At 55.7% G+C, this 7500-nt stretch overlaps 2 non-coding genes and 1 pseudogene across 2 annotated transcripts; all 3 read right to left on the reverse strand.

The window, feature by feature from the left end:
- Positions 1–185, reverse strand: part of LOC144419027 (large subunit ribosomal RNA) — a 3695-nt pseudogene extending 3510 nt beyond the window's left edge.
- A 288-nt stretch (positions 186–473) lies between these two features.
- On the reverse strand, positions 474–627 carry LOC144419037 (5.8S ribosomal RNA). The gene has a single exon (XR_013473801.1). It is a non-coding gene; the product is annotated as a 5.8S ribosomal RNA (ribosomal RNA).
- Positions 628–925: 298 nt separating this feature from the next.
- Positions 926–2735, reverse strand: LOC144419053 (small subunit ribosomal RNA). Its single transcript, XR_013473817.1, has one exon. It is a non-coding gene; the product is annotated as a small subunit ribosomal RNA (ribosomal RNA).
- Between the last annotated feature and the right edge of the window lie 4765 nt (positions 2736–7500).

Below are 7500 nucleotides of genomic sequence, written 5' to 3' on the forward strand. Positions count from 1 at the left end.
CGCTCGCCGTTAGCCGCACTGGGACTTCCGTACGTCACAACTCGGCGCGCTCGAAAAGCGCGCAGATTCGACGCTGGACTCTTCCCGGTTCACTCGCCGTTACTCAGGGAATCCCTGTTGGTTTCTTTTCCTCCGCTTAATAATATGCTTAAATTCAGCGGGTGCTCTCGCCTGAACTCAGGTCGTATGTGTCAAGCGGGCCGCTTCTTACACGGCCCGCTGGCATCGCAAGTCGTCGCCGCCGGCGCCGACCGAGCGCGTACCGTCGCCGCCTTGGCCCACGGTCGGTCTTGATCTCGTGACCGGACCGACCGACCTGGACCCGCCCCTCGAACGTAGTTGAACACGTCGAGGGGCCGGCGGTGTACGGGACACGCGGTCGCGCCGAGAAAGCTCGGCGACCGCTTCAACTTGGGGCGACGCCCGGCCGTCTTCGCAGAGGCCAGGCGACGGCCCTCGGGTGAGGACGAACGCGACCCTGAGGCAGACGCGGTCCCGGGATTGACCCGAGACCGCAATTCGCGTTCAGAAGGTCGACGTTCAATGTGTTCTGCAATTCACATTACTTCTCGCACTTGGCTGCGTCCTTCATCGACTCGCGAGCCGAGTGATCCACCGTTAAGAGTCGTCCTCGACGTTTCGCCCGGCGCCGAAGCGCGCGGACGTCACACTGTGGGATCGACCACAAAACCACCACCGACAACAACTGCACAAAAACACCAACAAACGGCGCCGAGCGACCGCCGGGCTGGGCCGGCGGCACATCGAGCGCGGTGCCCAGAAGCCACCATCGCACTCGGCTGCCTTGCTATGCCAACGTGTTACGCGTGTCGCACGGGGCGGAACCCCGATTGACGGCCGCCCTCTCGGCGGCACCCAAAGACAATTAAGTGCGCGGTCGGCCGGGGCCTACCACCACTTTCGGTAATGATCCTTCCGCAGGTTCACCTACGGAAACCTTGTTACGACTTTTACTTCCTCTAAATGATCAAGTTTGATCGTCTTCTCGACACGCCGACGCGGCCGTTGCCAGCCGCGACGGGGCCGATCCAAGGATCTCACTAAACCATTCAATCGGTAGTAGCGACGGGCGGTGTGTACAAAGGGCAGGGACGTAATCAACGCAAGTTGATGACTTGCGCTTACTGGGAATTCCTCGTTCAAGGGAAACAATTGCAAGTCCCTATCCCAATCACGAATGAGGTTCAACGGGTTACCCGGACCTTTCGGCCTAGGTTAGACACTCGCTGCTTCACTCAGTGTAGCGCGCGTGCGGCCCCGGACATCTAAGGGCATCACAGACCTGTTATTGCTCAATCTCGTGTGGCTAAACGCCACTAGTCCCTCTAAGAAGTTAGACGCCGACCGAGAAGGTCGCGTAACTATTTAGCATGCCAGAGTCTCGTTCGTTATCGGAATTAACCAGACAAATCGCTCCACCAACTAAGAACGGCCATGCACCACCACCCACAGAATCAAGAAAGAGCTCTCAATCTGTCAATCCTACCTGTGTCCGGGCCGGGTGAGTTTCCCCGTGTTGAGTCAAATTAAGCCGCAGGCTCCACTCCTGGTGGTGCCCTTCCGTCAATTCCTTTAAGTTTCAGCTTTGCAACCATACTTCCCCCGGAACCCAAAGACTTTGGTTTCCCGGAAGCTGCCGGAAAGGTCGTCATGGTAACGCCTCCCGATCGCTAGTTGGCATCGTTTATAGTCAGAACTAGGACGGTATCTGATCGTCTTCGAACCTCTGACTTTCGCTCTTGATTAAAGAAAACATTCTTGGCGAATGCTTTCGCAGTAGTTCGTCTTCCGCCGATCCAAGAATTTCACCTCTAACGGCAGAGTACGGACGCCCCCGTCTGTCCCTCTTAATCATTACCTCGTGCTCCGAAAACCAACAAAATAGAACCGAGGTCCTATTCCATTATTCCATGCAACACTATGCAGGCGAACAGCCTGCTTTGAACACTCTAATTTTTTCAAAGTAAACTTATCGGCCACCGCCGACACTCAGTCAAGAGCACCGACGGAGAACCGAAGGTGAGGCGAACGCAACCAGTGACACGCCTTGCGACGGACCGGCGGCGCTCGCCCAAAATCCAACTACGAGCTTTTCAACCGCAACAACTTTAGCATACACTGTTGGAGCTGGAATTACCGCGGCTGCTGGCACCAGACTTGCCCTCCAATGGATACTCGTTAAGAGTTTTAGGATGTACTCATTCCAATTACAGGGCCTCGTTAGAGTCCTGTATTGTTATTTTTCGTCACTACCTCCCCGTGTCGGGAATGGGTAATTTGCGCGCCTGCTGCCTTCCTTGGATGTGGTAGCCGTTTCTCAGGCTCCCTCTCCGGAATCGAACCCTGATTCCCCGTTACCCGTTATCACAAAGGTAGGCACGTAGCGTACCTTCGACAGTTGATAGGGCAGACACTTGAATGATACGTCGTCGGTGCAGAGACCGTACGATCCGCGTGGTTATCCAGAGTCATCAAACGTCACAGGACGAACCCGGTCGGTTTTGATCTGATAAAAGCGCGCCTCCCGAAGTCGGCGCTTAATGCATGTATTAGCTCTAGAATTACCACAGTTATCCACTTCGCTTACGAGACCAAATAAACCAAGACTGATTTAATGAGCCATTCGCAGTTTCGCTTTACGAGAACTCGTACTTGCACCTGCATGGCTTAATCTTTGAGACAAGCATATCACTACTGGCAGGATCAACCAGATAGCTGCGACAGCTGCGCTCGGCCCTTGCTGGGCCGCCCGGCGCGTGCTCGTCGCATTCGTTTAAGACCGAGGCGATCGCCTGCGGCCGTACTCGGCTTCGACAGTCGCTGGCCGCGACGTCCACGCTCTCGCCGGCAGTGCCAGGCGGAGCGATTTGCGTTTTTTCTTTGCTCGCCCTCTCTCGGGCTCGATCCATTCAGTTTCGCACAAACAAGAGCTCTGCCGGCCGCCTGCAGCGGTGCCTAAAACCCGGGCATAACAATGCGACCGTTCTGCTAGGCCGACAAGCGCTCAAGCCAGACGCTCGATCGAACGCCCCCTACATATTAGTCGAGACAACGGCTCGCTCATTAGCATCGCGTTTGTACTTTAACTTTTTTCGGCTCGGCTTCTTTCGACGCCGATGCCGGCGACGCAGCACTCTCTCGCCCGCCAGCCACCTAGAAAAGGGTGCGCTCCGACCGGCCCCGCACCGCTCTTTCTTGGCTCATTCGAAATTACTGTCTTTCGCTCTGACATGCCTTACCTAGGGTTAGGTTAGTATGCTTGCACGTTTGTACTTTAACTTTTTTCGGCTCGGCTTCTTTCGACGCCGATGCCGGCGACGCAGCACTCTCTCGCCCGCCAGCCACCGAGAAAAGGGTGCGTTCCGACCGGCCCCGCACCGCTCTTTCATGGCTCATTCGAGTTTACTGTCTTTCGCTCTGACATGCCTTACCTAGGGTTAGGTTAGTATGCTTGCACGTTTGTACTTTAACTTTTTTTGGCTCGGCTTCTTTCGACGCCGATGCCGGCGACGCAGCACTCTCTCGCCCGCCAGCCACCGAGAAAAGGGTGCGCTCCGACCGGCCCCGCACCGCTCTTTCATGGCTCATTCGAAATTACTGTCTTTCGCTCTGACATGCCTTACCTAGGGTTAGGTTAGTATGCTTGCACGTTTGTACTTTAACTTTTTTCGGCTCGGCTTCTTTCGACGCCGATGCCGGCGACGCAGCACTCTCTCGCCCGCCAGCCACCGAGAAAAGGGTGCGCTCCGACCGGCCCCGCACCGCTCTTTCATGGCTCATTCGAGTTTACTGTCTTTCGCTCTGACATGCCTTACCTAGGGTTAGGTTAGTATGCTTGCACGTTTGTACTTTAACTTTTTTCGGCTCGGCTTCTTTCGACGCCGATGCCGGCGACGCAGCACTCTCTCGCCCGCCAGCCACCGAGAAAAGGGTGCGCTCCGACTGGCCCCGCACCGCTCTTTCTTGGCTCATTCGAAATTACTGTCTTTCGCTCTGACATGCCTTACCTAGGGTTAGGTTAGTATGCTTGCACGTTTGTACTTTAACTTTTTTCGGCTCGGCTTCTTTCGACGCCGATGCCGGCGACGCAGCACTCTCTCGCCCGCCAGCCACCGAGAAAAGGGTGCGCTCCGACCGGCCCCGCACCGCTCTTTCATGGCTCATTCGAAATTACTGTCTTTCGCTCTGACATGCCTTACCTAGGGTTAGGTTAGTATGCTTGCACGTTTGTACTTTAACTTTTTTTGGCTCGGCTTCTTTCGACGCCGATGCCGGCGACGCAGCACTCTCTCGCCCGCCAGCCACCTAGAAAAGGGTGCGCTCCGACCGGCCCCGCACCGCTCTTTCTTGGCTCATTCGAAATTACTGTCTTTCGCTCTGACATGCCTTACCTAGGGTTAGGTTAGTATGCTTGCACGTTTGTACTTTAACTTTTTTCGGCTCGGCTTCTTTCGACGCCGATGCCGGCGACGCAGCACTCTCTCGCCCGCCAGCCACCGAGAAAAGGGTGCGCTCCGACCGGCCCCGCACCGCTCTTTCATGGCTCATTCGAGTTTACTGTCTTTCGCTCTGACATGCCTTACCTAGGGTTAGGTTAGTATGCTTGCACGTTTGTACTTTAACTTTTTTTGGCTCGGCTTCTTTCGACGCCGATGCCGGCGACGCAGCACTCTCTCGCCCGCCAGCCACCGAGAAAAGGGTGCGCTCCGACCGGCCCCGCACCGCTCTTTCATGGCTCATTCGAAATTACTGTCTTTCGCTCTGACATGCCTTACCTAGGGTTAGGTTAGTATGCTTGCACGTTTGTACTTTAACTTTTTTCGGCTCGGCTTCTTTCGACGCCGATGCCGGCGACGCAGCACTCTCTCGCCCGCCAGCCACCGAGAAAAGGGTGCGCTCCGACCGGCCCCGCACCGCTCTTTCATGGCTCATTCGAGTTTACTGTCTTTCGCTCTGACATGCCTTACCTAGGGTTAGGTTAGTATGCTTGCACGTTTGTACTTTAACTTTTTTCGGCTCGGCTTCTTTCGACGCCGATGCCGGCGACGCAGCACTCTCTCGCCCGCCAGCCACCGAGAAAAGGGTGCGCTCCGACCGGCCCCGCACCGCTCTTTCTTGGCTCATTCGAAATTACTGTCTTTCGCTCTGACATGCCTTACCTAGGGTTAGGTTAGTATGCTTGCACGTTTGTACTTTAACTTTTTTCGGCTCGGCTTCTTTCGACGCCGATGCCGGCGACGCAGCACTCTCTCGCCCGCCAGCCACCGAGAAAAGGGTGCGCTCCGACCGGCCCCGCACCGCTCTTTCATGGCTCATTCGAAATTACTGTCTTTCGCTCTGACATGCCTTACCTAGGGTTAGGTTAGTATGCTTGCACGTTTGTACTTTAACTTTTTTTGGCTCGGCTTCTTTCGACGCCGATGCCGGCGACGCAACACTCTCTCGCCCGCCAGCCACCTAGAAAAGGGTGCGCTCCGACCGGCCCCGCACCGCTCTTTCTTGGCTCATTCGAAATTACTGTCTTTCGCTCTGACATGCCTTACCTAGGGTTAGGTTAGTATGCTTGCACGTTTGTACTTTAACTTTTTTTGGCTCGGCTTCTTTCGACGCCGATGCCGGCGACGCAGCACTCTCTCGCCCGCCAGCCACCGAGAAAAGGGTGCGCTCCGACCGGCCCCGCACCGCTCTTTCATGGCTCATTCGAAATTACTGTCTTTCGCTCTGACATGCCTTACCTAGGGTTAGGTTAGTATGCTTGCACGTTTGTACTTTAACTTTTTTCGGCTCGGCTTCTTTCGACGCCGATGCCGGCGACGCAGCACTCTCTCGCCCGCCAGCCACCGAGAAAAGGGTGCGCTCCGACCGGCCCCGCACCGCTCTTTCTTGGCTCATTCGAAATTACTGTCTTTCGCTCTGACATGCCTTACCTAGGGTTAGGTTAGTATGCTTGCACTTTTGTACTTTAACTTTTTTCGGCTCGGCTTCTTTCGACGCCGATGCCGGCGACGCAGCACTCTCTCGCCCGCCAGCCACCGAGAAAAGGGTGCGCTCCGACCGGCCCCGCACCGCTCTTTCATGGCTCATTCGAAATTACTGTCTTTCGCTCTGACATGCCTTACCTAGGGTTAGGTTAGTATGCTTGCACGTTTGTACTTTAACTTTTTTTGGCTCGGCTTCTTTCGACGCCGATGCCGGCGACGCAGCACTCTCTCGCCCGCCAGCCACCTAGAAAAGGGTGCGCTCCGACCGGCCCCGCACCGCTCTTTCTTGGCTCATTCGAAATTACTGTCTTTCGCTCTGACATGCCTTACCTAGGGTTAGGTTAGTATGCTTGCACGTTTGTACTTTAACTTTTTTCGGCTCGGCTTCTTTCGACGCCGATGCCGGCGACGCAGCACTCTCTCGCCCGCCAGCCACCGAGAAAAGGGTGCGCTCCGACCGGCCCCGCACCGCTCTTTCATGGCTCATTCGAAATTACTGTCTTTCGCTCTGACATGCCTTACCTAGGGTTAGGTTAGTATGCTTGCACGTTTGTACTTTAACTTTTTTTGGCTCGGCTTCTTTCGACGCCGATGCCGGCGACGCAGCACTCTCTCGCCCGCCAGCCACCTAGAAAAGGGTGCGCTCCGACCGGCCCCGCACCGCTCTTTCTTGGCTCATTCGAAATTACTGTCTTTCGCTCTGACATGCCTTACCTAGGGTTAGGTTAGTATGCTTGCACGTTTGTACTTTAACTTTTTTTGGCTCGGCTTCTTTCGACGCCGATGCCGGCGACGCAGCACTCTCTCGCCCGCCAGCCACCGAGAAAAGGGTGCGCTCCGACCGGCCCCGCACCGCTCTTTCATGGCTCATTCGAGTTTACTGTCTTTCGCTCTGACATGCCTTACCTAGGGTTAGGTTAGTATGCTTGCACGTTTGTACTTTAACTTTTTTCGGCTCGGCTTCTTTCGACGCCGATGCCGGCGACGCAGCACTCTCTCGCCCGCCAGCCACCGAGAAAAGGGTGCGCTCCGACCGGCCCCGCACCGCTCTTTCATGGCTCATTCGAAATTACTGTCTTTCGCTCTGACATGCCTTACCTAGGGTTAGGTTAGTATGCTTGCACGTTTGTACTTTAACTTTTTTCGGCTCGGCTTCTTTCGACGCCGATGCCGGCGACGCAGCACTCTCTCGCCCGCCAGCCACCGAGAAAAGGGTGCGCTCCGACCGGCCCCGCACCGCTCTTTCATGGCTCATTCGAGTTTACTGTCTTTCGCTCTGACATGCCTTACCTAGGGTTAGGTTAGTATGCTTGCACGTTTGTACATTAACTTTTTTCGGCTCGGCTTCTTTCGACGCCGATGCCGGCGACGCAGCACTCTCTCGCCCGCCAGCCACCGAGAAAAGGGTGCGCTCCGACCGGCCCCGCACCGCTCTTTCTTGGCTCATTCGAAATTACTGTCTTTCGCTCTGACATGCCTTACCTATGGTTAGGTTAGT

The sequence above is a fragment of the Styela clava genome, unplaced genomic scaffold (assembly GCF_964204865.1).
Source record: "Styela clava unplaced genomic scaffold, kaStyClav1.hap1.2 HAP1_SCAFFOLD_28, whole genome shotgun sequence".
Taxonomy (NCBI): domain Eukaryota; kingdom Metazoa; phylum Chordata; class Ascidiacea; order Stolidobranchia; family Styelidae; genus Styela; species Styela clava.